This window comes from Notolepis coatsorum (assembly GCF_963971535.1).
Source record: "Notolepis coatsorum genome assembly, chromosome: 2".
In the NCBI taxonomy this organism is placed as follows: Eukaryota; Metazoa; Chordata; class Actinopteri; order Aulopiformes; family Paralepididae; genus Notolepis; species Notolepis coatsorum.
In genome coordinates this window covers 84,741,250-84,756,929 of record NC_140166.1, presented here as the reverse complement: position 1 = coordinate 84,756,929, position 15,680 = coordinate 84,741,250, and positions in this window count along the sequence as shown.

Here is a 15,680-nt window from a genome sequence, read left to right as displayed (position 1 = left end):
TTCAGCGCGCTTGTTGCAGAGAGTCTTGTAGACTGTGTTGCGAGGGCGTTGCGTACCTGTGTCCAAAATCTAATCTAAAGACCCGTTGCGTTGGTATTGCGTAGCAGTGATTGGTTGGTAGTGAATGGGGGCGGGGCTGTCTGTCACTTCTAGTGTTCCTGGCTCGAGACCAAAAGAAAACTTTCTGACAGGAGCTCGAGACCAAAAGAAAACTTTCTGACAGGAGCTCGATAGCTAGTGTATTGTTTCATTACACTTGTTTAATTGTTTGTTTAAAATGAATCAAATGCAGGAACGTATTGCAGAGGAGGTCCGAAAGTACCAACATTTATATAATAGCTGGTCTAAAGACTACAAGGATAGCATTATGACGATGAATTCGTGGAAGGAGATTGGGGAAACAATGGGGATGGACTGGGTTGATGTGGCGATATAACTATATTACACTATATACAAGAACACAAGCGAAAACAAACATAAACAGGGCTATTATTATACTAACGATGTATGGTTGAGAAGGGAAATCCGTTTGTAATTGCTAGAGTGCGCACCTTCGGCTGCCCAAAGTATTCAGGCGGGCTGGGCGCGCTCGAGCCGCACATCCGGGGTACATTTTGTTGCATCATAGGCTGCGCGTTGATTTTGCAGAAGCATAAAGGTAATGTGTCTGCAACACCGTTGCTTTGTCGATGTTGTGTTGAAGTTGCTTTGAAGTTTCTGTAGCATGCAGAGGCCTTTACACTATCACACTATTACACACACTATTGTACTGAGTACAATGGCACAACCCGCAAGTCTCTATGACAAACGGTTCAAGAGATACACTAAGGGGGTGTGGTCTAAGGGGGCGTGGTCTAATGATCGGGGGAGTGGTCAACATCGACCAATGAAAGAGGATATCCCTACCGAGTACAATGGCACAACCCTTTTTCTTAGAGTGGAAAGCCATTGGTTTGTATGTAGAGGATAACTTTCAAACAAATGGTCATCAGTTGAGATAGAAATGTCCAATTCCATTTATTTTTCTTTTGTGAGCGAGGGGACAGCCGTGTCATTGTTTTGATGTGTTGTTTTTATATCTACGTCCAAAATTGAGATCACTGTGGTGAAAAATGTATTTCACCTCCTACACTCTAACTTGCCATTCATTCCCAATGGGACCGAAAATGTTTTTATATTACTTTTTTTTGCTTATTTCTGTATGTACACTCGACGTGACTGTAAATGAGGGAAACCTTTCGAGTTTAAATAAAGGTTTGAAATGAAAATGAAATTATCTACAGATGGAAGTACAACTTAAATGCATTTTCTGCCACAATAACCTTTTTTTCTTTGTGTAAGGTGGTACATATCTCACTTTCTTAGGTAAACCTGATAGACTATTTGGTTTGTCCCTAGATACAGTAGGGTGACAGTAGCTCAGGAGGCAGAGCGGTTGTCTGGTAATCGGAAGGTTCCTGGTTTCATCCTGGCAGTCAGCGAAGTGTCCTTGAGCAAGACACTTAACCCCTAACGAAGGTTATTCTATAACCCTAGTTATATGAGTATATCGAGCGCTCTGCTCTATTGGAACTATCCCTTCAATCATACTAACAATGAAAAAACTTTCTCCACATGTACACACCTACTCACCTCTGCCTGGCCACACCCACATCCGCTCCTATATAAGCGGGGTCGTGGCCACACAATCAGCTCCTTCCCCAGTGTTACGGACCCTGTCCTTATAGAGGGAGTAATGTATGTTATCTGTTGTGTGTGTGTATATAGGTATGTTTTGGTTGTTCTGTTTTTGTCTCCCTCCTGTGTAACATATCCCATTCTTAGGTCTCTCCCAGTTGCAGCACCAGCAGCCAGCTGGTCAATCAGCAACTCACCCCACTCCCAGTGCAACGGCAGGTGAAGCTGATCTGCAATCAACATCCACTCTCCCTTTATATATCCCATTTTGTGGAGTGTTAGTTAGCTCTCTGGTTCATTGGTTGTGGTAACTATATTCTGTGTCTTTGTGGTAGAGCGCTCTCTGTCGTTTGCTATAGAGCTGTGGCTCTTTGTGTGTTTTGGTATAGAGCTGAGGCTCTTAGGTAGTTTTGTGTGAGAGCTACTGTAGTCAAAGCTCTGTGTGAGCTGGTTTTGTGTGAGAGCTAGTCAAAGCTCTGTGTGAGCTGGTATTGTGTGAGAGCTGGTCAAAGCTCTGGTTGTCTATACCAGGGGTTCCCAAACTTTTCAGGCCGGGACCCAGAAAATAAGGCGTCAGAGAGCCGCGGCCCAATGCACATCGTCAGGCTTTTTTATTTTTATTTTTTTGCCAGGCAACCGATTTTTTAAGCCAAATATCACTTCAATCCTATTAAGTTAGTTCAAGTTAGTTATTCATTTATATGTGCTATTTATGAGAGGGCTAACTTGTTGCAAAATAATAATAATAATAGCCTCATTAAAATACTATTGTTGCTTCGGTTGTTTTTAGCGTTTTATGTGCATAATCTGTTATTTAGTTTGAAATGTTAGTTGAAATAAGTAGATTTTTCGTTTTTGTTTATTTATTAAGTTAATATAAAACCATATAGTCACATTTTAGAATACAATAGAATAGAATTTTAGAATACAACTAGAAACACTGTCCTGGCCTGCTTCTAAGTTCAGTGGCCTGCCAAAAAAAGGAAATCATCTCGCGGCCCTCCTGTGGCTGCTCGCGGCCCACCTTTGCGTCGCGACCCCGACTTTGGGAACCACTGGTCTATACTATAGCATAGTATCTTTTGTGTTCCTTATTGTTGCACATTTCTGTTAACCTTAATCTTTGGATATTTGTTTATTCCCTGTTCACCCAGCCTATGGTGATTGTCTTTCTTTTGTATTAATCTTTTGTTTTCGCACACAGGGACATTGAGGACAGGAAGATACCCTGGGGTCTACATTTTTGCATCACGTAGGTGACCTGCTGTTAAAAACACCAGTCTTAGAAGTGAGCACCGCCACCTGTACTTTTGGGCGTCCGCGCCTCTAAGGGGGGGTGGGTTTTTCATTTCCTTTTGATATTTCATTTGGTGCCACTGGTAGTCCTCCTTGATCTCTGTGTTGCTGTGTTTGTAAAAATAAATACTATTATTTTGCAAATTGTTTCATGGTTTTTTGTCACTGCACCCTCACCTACCCTGTCTGTGGCCTTGTGTTGCGTCTCCTTACTGGGGTACGTAACACCCAGTCTTTCACCGCCAAAAAGAGAAGACCGTGGGGTCCTCAGTGAGTCAGAGCAGAGCGCTCGCTATACTCATATAACTAGGGTTATAGAATAACCTTAGTTATAAATCGTATAGCTTTACGCTCTGCTCTATTGGAACACAGGAGTTGAGCAGAGCGAAAAGCTCGACAGATGTACCCGCTGAGGCCCCCTACAACCATCAGAATACCGGGGAGGATCCGAGCCCCCCGGCCCCCCCTAGCGGGGGACGGGATGGAGATCGGACCCGACTGTGCGAAGAGGGTTTAGCACCTCAAACGCACAGGTGAGCAGACCGTGGGACTTACCTTTGTTTAGAAGGGCATCCCACATGCCACGGACGTGAAGCAAAAAAAACCTATCACAGCCCCCAACATCACGGGGTCGGAGTTCAAAGAAACCAAACCCTGTGGCAAGGCCGTAGCAGCGGAGCGCGGAGGAGGTCCCAGCCTTAGGCCACAGCCAGAGGACTAGGACCCCCTGAAAAAGGGGCCTGGTGAGGCCAATGAGGCTGCGGCATCGAGACCCCACCAGACTGTCACTGGTGACACCACCCCCCACATCGCCAGCGTATCGGACAGGGCCTAAATCAGGTGAAGGCCCTTCCCCCCTTGGCACGTCGCTCTGAATCGCTCTTTTTCAAGGAGGCTACCCCCCCACAATACTGTGGGGCCAGCCGGCGTGCCGGGAGACAACCCTCCAAGGAGGTTGATCCCTCAATCCAGGCAACAGCTCCCAAGAGCAGAACTCGACCTGTGCCCGGAGCACTGCGGACTAGACAGGTGCCTAAGGGGTCTACTGTAAAAACAGTACCCCAGCGGAAGGGGTGTTCGGTATGCTGTGCACCATGTCACAATCTCCACGAAACCCGACACGCCAATTTATTTATCCTGCGGGGTCGAGGTTCAGAGAAAGAGGCTGACACAATTGACAGACGTCATGAAAGATGCGGGGGCATACTCTCGGGCAGACGGGGTCAGGCCCGGCCTCAACCCGAGAGTCGACTCTGCTACCAACACACCGGGGAGCCAGCCACCCCCCTATGTTTATTTTAACAGGAGGCGGTTGCTCCCTTAACCCATTAAGAAAACTCAGAAACATAACTGCGCGTATACACAGGCTATACAAGCAGTTAAAGCATTTCAGGTTTCAAAAGGGTTAACCCAGGCCAACAGGTTATCAAGGACGAGGCCCGACCTGGGCCTGGCGGACCGGGACCTACACAGGGATGCATAGAGGAGTTGACAGGCAACCTCCCCGACAGCCCCCTCCCATCCCCGGCTTAGCAGGGAGGGAGGGGTAAAACAAATGGAGAAGGACCGAGCCCCCTAACATAGTGCAAGGTACAACACAGTAAGGACCTAGCACGTCACTGTTAAGGGCAACTCGTGGTGGCATCCATATGACACACACATTCATGACATCAATCCCTGCGACGTCCGGCCCGACCCGGCATTTCCCCCCCGGAAAAGCACAAAGTCCTTCGGGGTACCAGATCTGCGCCCCGGCGGGCAACAGGTTAACTGATCCGGTCCGGCGCGACCATAACCAGTCCCGTGTCCTAGTCACGCCGCCATCCCCAGTCCTAAGAGGGGGGTAGGTACGCGTGTCGATCCAAAACATCACAGAGGGCGAATGCACTGCTCCTGGTGGCCCACCTAATGGGCGTGAGACCCCTCCGCCAATGTTTTGATCTACTACATCCCCCCGGAGATGTACGTGAGCCATCGAGTCTAACCTAGTGCACTGGCGCACGGTAGAGACAAGTTTCCCTCCCACCCAACCGCATAGAAAACGCAGTTTTTATGATGTTTGGTCAACCACGACGCCAAAAGAAAGCAGAGCCATGACACCAGGTGCATGGCGTGCCAGATGAAGCACATACTTACCTGTAGGGTAAAAGCTTTACATAATGCACGCCAGCCACAGCCGATAACCTCGTTTGTGTAAAAAACGGGTTTTATCCACGGCTCTGGCTTATGTGTGAAAAACTTGCCACCCGTTATTTTTATCATTACCCCTAAGCAAAGAAAAAATAACAAGCTAAAGAGAGGGACTCAAGCCCTTGGTCATATGCCACTATGTACAACTCTGTAGGTTAACACCCAGCCAGTTGTGGACTCAAGCCACGTTTCCTAAACGTTACATGAAACACACACACAACTTCTCATCATACAATAAAAAACCCAGTTCATTTTTACTCACGTAAGAAGAACGCTGTTTTTAAGTAGAGAGAAAGACATAAGCCTTGGCCAAATGCTAGAACTTACAACCTTGCTATGCTATACAAAATAGCGACAAACACAATTTTCAAAGAAAACTGTACAACACTCCAAGCAAGAAAAAGCAACCCCAACATTTGTAGCTGCGAGTTCACATAGCACACGTCGTATCCATAGACGGCGGGTGAGTTGGACATTAGGGTAGGCTATATGTAGCAGGGTGGATTATCCCTGCTTCGTGGGAACTGTGGTGCACGGTCACTAGGTAGCGAGACACAGTAGCACTCGGGCACGCTGCACCTCCGTCTTTGGGGTCCGGAGCGTCAACTGGAGGCTGGCAGTGGGAGTGTATGAGGCCCAGGATTTACAAACCTGGTCCGGTACTCTGGTCTTCCTCCCTCTCTCTTGGGCAGTCAGCAGTACTCCCCAACACACCCTCACTCTCCACAATTGTCTCCTTAGCCCCCCCCACACCTAATGACTGGATGGTAAAGAAATAACTTGGTTCCCCCCGCAAGCAGTACCCTCCCTCAGTAACACCAGAAACCTTACAGTGGGAAAGGGAAGGTTGAATAGGAAGGGGTTAATAATGGATATATTACCCGCATCAAAGGGTTAGGGTTAGGCTCAATAAAAGACACGCACACCGTGCTCCCGTTCAGGCTGAGTAGTGTAATAGCATTGGCCTAGTTACAACATAGCTACGGCTGGTGATTGTTGCACCATGGGTATTGTAACTGAGGGGTACAATTCCCTGACTGTATTGTTAGATATGATATTTAATACCACTACCTCTTGTACTTTAACTTCTGGCCATCCAGTACATGATATAAGTATGATGAACACTTTCCCACCTGATGAAACGAATCCACACAAATGTACCAAATCGAAGGTTTAATATAGCAAAAGGTATATACAACGTTCACTTAATTACATTTATGATTTGAAATATGAAATATGCACTTTTATGGCAAATTAGTATTCGTAGGTAAATCAACATTGAATGTCCAATCTCTGGTTACGCAGGGAGTAAGTATACAACCTGGAATATTTAGGAAACGATAGCGATGGTACTTAAATGATTATAGCTGGATACACTAAGGGGGGGGGGGGGTGTCCCGCTGGTTGTAAGACAGTAGGAGGGGGGGGTTAGAGAAGCCGCTGACGGTATCCCATCTGGCCGACGGTGTCTTGGGAGAATTCAAAGTCTTGAACACGGTGCCCACAGAACCTCGGTCCGCAGACGAATACAGCTGGACCCTCTGTGGACAGTAGCTGCCGGTCCACAACGGAGAGACGTGAGGCGACCTCACTGGTGTAGAGCGCCGTCTCACCTGGAGTCCTCTCCGGGGGGTAGTTCCAACACTCCGCAGTGTTGGCCTTTATCCATGGAATAATCAAAGCACCCAAAGCATAATCCAAGCCGTGGAAGGCTCGCCGTCGTCCGGGTAGAGTAATCCAATATACAGGTCCAGTCGCTCTTGGCCCGGAGCTCCTCGGATGCAAGCACCACTAGGGGTCTGCCCAGCCTGGTTAAGCGTCCAGATAACGTCAGGAACGATGGGGGTACTGATAACTTTAGAACTCTAACCGAACGATGCACCATACATAAATAGACTATTATTAGCTTAATAGAATACGTCCAACTCGACGGTATAGTGCCAAACTATGACTATTCAACTATTAATCTACACGATATCTCAATGCCTATTCTGGGGCCAAGTAGGCCTTACTACACCACACGTGCGTCGTGGGGAGGCTTTGCGTCTGTCACTCTGTTGGAGGGTAAAGAACTGGACTAAAAGAAGTTCTACTTTACTTGCGCCATATATATATGCGCTATGAACAAATAGTACCATTCGTATTTCGCCCGACATATCCCTGCGCGGAACCGGGGCTTGCCACGACATGTTAGGCGGCACGATTGAACTTGGACCTAGGGGTATGGCAACCTGGCGCCAGGTTCTCGTCCAATGGTAGAATGAAACTATTATGGGCTGTTTAGTAGACTAAAGGGATATTCAGTGCATATTGTACAAGGAATATACAGGGGATATCAAACGATATACAAATACAATTAAATATATATATATAAATAAATATATATATTCGGTTTAATCTGATCCTTCACAACAGCCGCCCCCTAATTAGTCCCACCTAATTAGCTAAGCAGAGACAGATTAACCGCACTGTCTACCACTCAAGGTCCGCTGTAAGGGTCAGTCAACTCACAAAGTCATGGGGTCATGGTCATCATCGATAGTATCTGGGAGTCGGGGCAGTTCTATGAGCCTCGCCACGGGACGTGTGTAAGTGCGCCCTTGGACGAGTACTTCAGCTGCTCGGACCTTGCCATCGGCACCGGTGATCACTTTGCTTACGCGGCCAGCCGGCCACATAGCTCTGGGTAGTGACTGGTCAATGATCATGACGACTGTTCCTTCTGTCAAATTGTCTCTCTCTTTTACCCACTTCTGGCGGGTCTGTAGAGACGGTAGGTAGTGAAGTAGGAAGCTGCTCCAAAACTTGTCAGCTAGTACTTGGCTGTACCTCCACATTCTTCGGCCGTTCGCTTCTTCAGGCCTGTACATTGTCTGGGGTAGCGCGGGGTCCAGCCGCCCCATTAGGAGTGTGTTGGGGGTGACTGGGTCGACATCTGCTACATCACTGGAGACGTAACCGAGGGGCTTTGAGTTCAATACTCCCTCGATCTCCGTGAGGACTGTCATTAGGACTTCCTCCGCCACAGTCTGGGCTCCAAGTACGGCGTACAGGGCTGTCTTTATAGAACGTACTTCTCGTTCCCAGGTTCCACCGAAGTGGGGTGCGTTCGGGGGATTAAACTGGAAGTCAATCTGGGATGGAGCGAGGTGGGTCTTAAGTTCTGGGCCCATAGCTTGGAAGCTCTCTCTCAGCTCTCTTTCTCCGCCTTTGAAGTTGGTCCCGTGATCAGACAACAATGTAGACGGTTTTCCTTTCCGTGATGTGAATCTTCGGAAGGCCATAAGGAATGAGTCTGTGCTCATGGTCGGAAGGAGCTCGATATGTATCGCTCTGGTGGTCATGCATTTGAATACAATACCCCACCGCTTCTCGGTGCCTCTTCCTCTCTTTATATACAACGGGCCAAAGCAGTCCATGCCTGTGGAGTGGAATGGCTTGTCGCCGATTCGGAGGCGACAGGGGGGTAAGTCAGCCATCCGTGGTATGCTGGGCTGCGCGCGCCACTTGCGGCAGTCTAGACAGGTTCGCTGGAAGCGCCGTACTGCTTCTCTCCCTTGCAATATCCAATAACGACGTCTGATATCCGCGAAAACTCTCTCTGCTCCTGCGTGGTGTACATCCTCGTCGTATTTCTTTATGATCAGCTCTGTGACCTTGTGTCGGCTGTTCAAGACGATCGGGTACTTAATGTCATCTGGTAGATCGGGGGCTCTCCGCAGGCGACCACCCACTCTGATGAGATTATGGGCGTCACTCTCTGGTGCCAGGTGAATCAGTCTGCTGTCTGATGGGACGGGGTTTCCTCCCTGTAGACAGTCTAGCTCATCGGGGAACGAGTCTCTCTGGGCTCGTTGTAGTAGAAGAAGTTCTGCTTCTTCGTAGTCAGCTGCTGACATGTCAGTGGTGGACTGAATCTCTGGGTGGTGCCGCAGGAATGTTCTTTGCTGCGCACTCTCTAGGGTAATGCAGTCATCTATGTTGGGGTCTGTGGAGGCGACAGTGCTCAGTCCACAGAACATAGGTTTCTTGTTCTCAGCCTCCTCGTTACTTGCTTCCCGCGGGGTGGGCGTAGGCCAATCTCCTTCCGGGAGCTTGAGGAATTCTGGTCCGTCACTGTAGATGTTGCGACGGGTTAGGTCATCCAGAGACATTCCCCGGGTGATGACGTCAGCTGGGTTGTGTTTGGTGTCCACATACCGCCAGCTCGCTTCTTCTGTTAACTCTTGAATCTCGGTGACTCTGACTCCCACGAAGACTTTGTATCTGCATGAATCAGACTTGATCCATGTGAGTACTGTCGTGGAGTCTGACCACAAGATTGTTCTGTGCACCGGAATGGTGAGTTCACGTTGGATTAACGTGGCTAGATGCGCTCCTGCGAGGGCTGCGCAGAGCTCTAGACGTGGGATAGATTGTTGCTTACATGGGGCTATTCTTGAGCGGGCCAGGATGAAAGCAGTGTGTATCTTTCCTCCCTTCTCTTGGGCACGCAAGTAGGCCACCGATCCGTAGGCTACTTCGGAGGCGTCGCTGAAGACGTGTAGATCAATCTCGCATGTCTCTGGCCTCACTGTGGATGGGAAGTAGCTGCGGCGTATATTGACGCCTGGGAGTGAGCGGAGTTCCGTCTCCCACTCTCTCCATGTTGAGGCAAGGTGTGCGGGTATTGGGTCGTCCCAGCCCTGGTCCTTGTCCCATAGTGCTCGTACAATCATCTTTGCCCTGGTGGTGTAAGGTAGAATACATCCCAACGGGTCATATTGTCTGGCGAGTGTTCTGTACACACTCCGTCTGGTGGTCGGTATCGCCGTCGACCTTCCCTGCTCTGGAACCAAGGGTTTGTGTCTATAGTGGAGCGAGTCTGTTTTGAAGCGCCAGACTAGTCCTAGTGTCATTTCTTGGGCTTCTCCTGGGATTGTCGCCATCCAGGTCTCGCTGCTGGCAGCCTTGTCCGCGGAGGAGAGGCTGCGCAATACGTGCGGGTCACTGCTGGCCCACTGCCTGAGATCAAAGCCGCCTTTGATCAGGGAGGCGCGTAACTTGATTAGGAGAGCCTCGGCTTCTTCTTGAGTCGAAACGCTTTGTAAACAGTTGTCCACGTAGAAACTGTTCTTCACACTGTGTTGGACCTCTTCATCTGCTGCTGGGTCCTCTGTGACGTGTTTCTGTAGTGCAAATGTAGCACAGCACGGGCTGCATGTGGTTCCGAAGGGGAGTACTTCCCACTGGTAGATGGCTGGGTTCTCATCTCCGATCCTCTCTCTCCATAGGAACCGCAGCAGGGGCTTGTCCTCCTCTACTAGTCTCACCTGCAAGAACATCCCTTTGATATCCCCGCTGATAGCCACCTTGTCCTGGCGGAAGCGCAGTAACACGCCTAGTAGGGAGGGGCCGAGTGTGGGACCGGGCAAGAGCTCTTTATTCAGATTTTGGGATCCGATCTGGTAGCTGCAGTTAAACACAATGCGATCCTTGCCGTTGTGATGGACCTTGTGATGCGGCACGTACCATGATTCGGTCGTCTGATCGGCCTCTTTAATGTCAATCTTTGTTACGTGTCCCGCTGTGATTAGCTTCTCAATCTCGGCGCGGTACACACTCTCTTGAGCGGGGTCTTTGGCTAGGCGCCGCTCCGTGTTCAATAGATAGCGCTCCGTGGCGTCTTTCTTTGCGTGAAAGGTGGGCATTCCCTCTCGCCTCAGGAGTGGAGTTGCGTATCTCATCACTCCGCCGACTGTGACTCTCTTTGTCCCCTGCTCGAGTAGGTTGATGGCGTAAATGTCTTCTTTAGAGCGAATATCTTTCTTTTCGTTCTTAAAGGGCATTGTCTCTAGGGTCCATAGCCTCTCGACATGCTGCAGGAGAGTGGTGTCTTCTTCTGTCGTTCTGGAGTGGAGGCAGCTAGTGGCTGCTGTTCGGTTGAGAGATTTAGCGAGGGGGCCTTGTAGGGTCCACCCTAGGCGGGTCTCGACTGCTGCAGGACAGCCTCGGGGGCCTGTATGGACCCGGTCAATCGGGACTATGAGTTCTGCATGGTCGGAGCCTATCAGCAGGGTCGGGGTAGCGCCGTCTATGAGCGGGATAGGTAATTGGCGCAGGTGCACATATTTATCCATCAACTTGGTGACAGGGTAGGTGTACTGCGATAGTCCTATTTCTTGGCTGGTGAAAGCATTTGTAATCTTGTACCGTCGCTCTGGCTGCCCGTTTGCTGCGATAGTGAAGGAGACATTCTCGCCTTTTATCGTCTTTAAATCTCTTCTTATTGTCCGAATCGTCATTTCGTTCTTGCTCCCCCGCAGTCCCAGCTGGGCCGCAGCGGACGCGAGCAGAAGGGTCTTCTCTGACCCGTCGTCAAGGACGGCGTAGGTGTCCATGACTTTATCTTGGTAGCTCAATGTCACACGGACTACCTTTAAGAGCACTTGGGCGCCGCTGCTGCTGGCGGGGTCAATGTACATGACACTTGCCTTGGTGCCGCTCCGTGGTGCAGGTGGGGGCCGTCTTCCGTTACTTTCGTGTAGTATATCTAGATGGGCTCCATCGCACCGGCTGCACCTTTTCTTTAGGCGGCATTCGGCTGCCATGTGGGGCCGCGCACATCGATAACAGCGCCGGTTGGACTTTATCCATTGACTCACTTCTTCTGCATTCATCTTTGTGAATAGGTCACATTGTGACAGCCAGTGTTCTTTCTCACAGTAGGGACACGCTATCTTCCACTTCTCTTTTCTCGAGGGGGTGCTGTGACTCTTACTGCTCGGTACTGACTCTGATTGGTGCATGACAGTCACCGATCTTCTTCCATCATTTATTCTCCTGGGTCCCTCTCTGGAGCTTGGCGTGCTCCGCCCGAATGTATCTAGTCGTAAGCTGCTGACTTCTCTCGCCAGGAAGTCGGCTAGATCAAGGAGGGATGGCTCGGGGCCGTTGGGATCCCGGTAATCTCTCTGCCGCCTAAAGCGCTCCTGTCTTGCGGGTGGCAGCTTCTCCAAGATCCTCTCGACGTTAGAGTTGGCGTATAGCTCATGCATGCCCTTCTCCCGTTGCGCTCCCAGCATCCCTACCAGTGACTGCACTTTGATTGACAGGTCGTCTAGTGAGCGATTGTCTGTGGCTGGGGGTAGGCGATCAATATGCCTTATCTCTTGGATTACGTAATCCCATATACGTCCATATCTCTGGTCCAGCGCCGCTAGGGCCGCTGTGTATGGTGTCGAAGAGGTGGCATAGGCTAGCGCTATATTGTGCGCTCGCGGTACTTTCAGGTGCTTCAGTAATATTGCATACTTGTGGCGTTCATCAGCGACATCCACCATCATTGTCTCTAAGCACATCCGGAGCTCCGTGTACTGTGCTCGACTCTCATAGGCGAAGTCTGGGAATGACGGTGTGGCATTGTATGACGCCGTGGATGGCTGATACATCGGCGAGCGTTGGGGGAGAGACCTCCTGGGCGAGTCCCCTCTTGCGCCTCGCTGTGGGCTGGTACTGACAGGGTACCATGGCCCGCTGGTCCAGGTGCTATTCCTCGGGGCTGGTCGTGCGTCGTGTTCACCCGTGAATAGAGTCGGGGGTCTGTAGCGCAGCGCCGCGGGGGTATAGCCTGGACTGTATGGGACCTCCTGGTCCGGTGGAGTACTGTGCTGTCGTCGGGCTTGGTTCTCCTCCTCTCCCTCTTCTTCCTCTATCAGATCTTCCAGATCCTGGAAGAACACTTTCCCACCTGATGAAACGAATCCACACAAATGTACCAAATCGAAGGTTTAATATAGCAAAAGGTATATACAACGTTCACTTAATTACATTTATGATTTGAAATATGAAATATGCACTTTTATGGCAAATGAGTATTCGTAGGTAAATCAACATTGAATGTCCAATCTCTGGTTACGCAGGGAGTAAGTATACAACCTGGAATATTTAGGAAATGATAGCGATGGTACTTAAATGATTATAGCTGGATACACTAATGGGGGGGGGGGGGTGTCCCGCTGGTTGTAAGACAGTAGGAGGGGGGGGTTAGAGAAGCCGCTGGCGGTATCCCATCTGGCCGACGGTGTCTTGGGAGAATTCAAAGTCTTGAACACGGTGCCCACAGAACCTCGGTCCGCAGACGAATACAGCTGGACCCTCTGTGGACGGTAGCTGCCGGTCCACAACGGAGAGACGTGAGGCGACCTCACTGGTGTAGAGCGCCGTCTCACCTGGAGTCCTCTCCGGGGGGTAGTTCCAACACTCCGCAGTGTTGGCCTTTATCCATGGAATAATCAAAGCACCCAAAGCATAATCCAAGCCGTGGAAGGCTCGCCGTCGTCCGGGTAGAGTAATCCAATATACAGGTCCAGTCGCTCTTGGCCCGGAGCTCCTCGGATGCAAGCACCACTAGGGGTCTGCCCAGCCTGGTTAAGCGTCCAGATAACGTCAGGAACGATGGGGGTACTGATAACTTTAGAACTCTAACCGAACGATGCACCATACATAAATAGACTATTATTAGCTTAATAGAATACGTCCAACTCGACGGTATAGTGCCAAACTATGACTATTCAACTATTAATCTACACGATATCTCAATGCCTATTCTGGGGCCAAGTAGGCCTTACTACACCACACGTGCATCCTGGGGAGGCTTTGCGTCTGTCACTCTGTTGGAGGGTAAAGAACTGGACTAAAAGAAGTTCTACTTTACTTGCGCCATATATATATGCGCTATGAACAAATAGTACCATTCGTATTTCGCCCGACATATCCCTGCGCGGAACCGGGGCTTGCCACGACATGTTAGGCGGCACGATTGAACTTGGACCTAGGGGTATGGCAACCTGGCGCCAGGTTCTCGTCCAATGGTAGAATGAAACTATTATGGGCTGTTTAGTAGACTAAAGGGATATTCAGTGCATATTGTACAAGGAATATACAGGGGATATCAAACGATATACAAATACAATTAAATATATATATATAAATAAATATATATATTCGGTTTAATCTGATCCTTCACAACAGGTATCCTCATACAATGCTTGCAGTCTGGTTATTACATAATTACACCTAGGCACTAAGTGCTCTCACTGTACACGGACCAAGTACTGTTCACTGTACACAGACCAAATACTGCCCACGTCTGGGCTGGACACAGTATCTACCTTCCCTAAGGGTTTTACCCAGTGGCGGCTGGTGGGTTTTTCTCTTGGTGGGTCGATCATACCAAAAATGTACATGTACCAAGGCACAATGCCACACTGCACAAACACGCGCGTGCGCACGCATCGCGAAACCACACACTACTGTGTGCGTCAGAGAGCGTCGGTGAAACCAAAAGCATACGGATATTTAAGTAGGTACAGTTACAGTACAACTATCACCATTGTCATCAATATATGAGCACAGTCAGTCAAATGCAGCCAATATGCCCTACAGTGCTTCTCAAACTTTTTCTGTCAGGCCCCCCTTTGGCGGACCAAAATATGTTGCCCCCCCGCCCCAACAAAATAGTCATGAAATGGGCCATGTTTAAATGTATTGAAATTTATATCGTGACCTTTCAAATTGGCCCTATATTTTGTTTTCAGAGCTGTCATGGATGAAAAGCCAGCTTCACACCGATACTGTATGTGGTGCTGAATGGTATCAACACCTTAACTGCTGCATCATGATATACTTGGTGGGCCATGAGATGAGATACTTGGTACTCAGCACCACTAGGCCTGCCGCGATAAGCAATAAATCGATTAATTGCTGCGATAATTAAAATGAATGCAATGATTTTGACGGGCGCGATTAATTGCTATTTGCGCGTTTGTTTTAATGAGGCGGAACCAGTGCCGCTTGTCAGTCACTGTCCGTGTTGGGAGGCGGGCCGCTGACGTTACTAGAGTACAGCACGGGAGCTCCGTGGGGCAACGCCACAGCTTAACTACATTTCTCAATAGTGTTGCTCCTTTTAACCAAGTAGCATTATTTGTAGTGTAACGTTAGCTATTTTTAGACCCAAGTAGTTACTCGCTACTGCCCGGAGAAACTGGACTGCTAAATAAAGATGAAAGATAGAGCTTTGATTATCATTCCATGCTAACATTAGCAAACGAAATACAACGTATAGCATAGCTACAAGTACAACACAGAATAACGTTAATACAATTACATGCATCATTGTTTACAATGAACGGGTGGGGCTAGTCAAAGGACTGGACACGGGGACAAGTTAAACATGAATTAATTTATTATAACACTCCGGTAGTTTCGAGTCGTGCTGCAGTGCTTACGCACCACAGCTATTCTATTATATACTGCTTTGACGCTTCCTCCTCATCGTTGATTGCCTGTAGTAGCTGCATCTAACGTTAGTAGCTAACGTTAAAACTAACCTAAAGTTAGTTGTTCACCAACAATCTCAACATTTGTTATTAGCTCAAAAACAACCGGACGAGACAAGTTGTCGGCTCATATGTTCTGCTTAGGATAATCACAACAATACTTCCGGTCCGGTCGGTGGGCTTCAAAATAAAAGT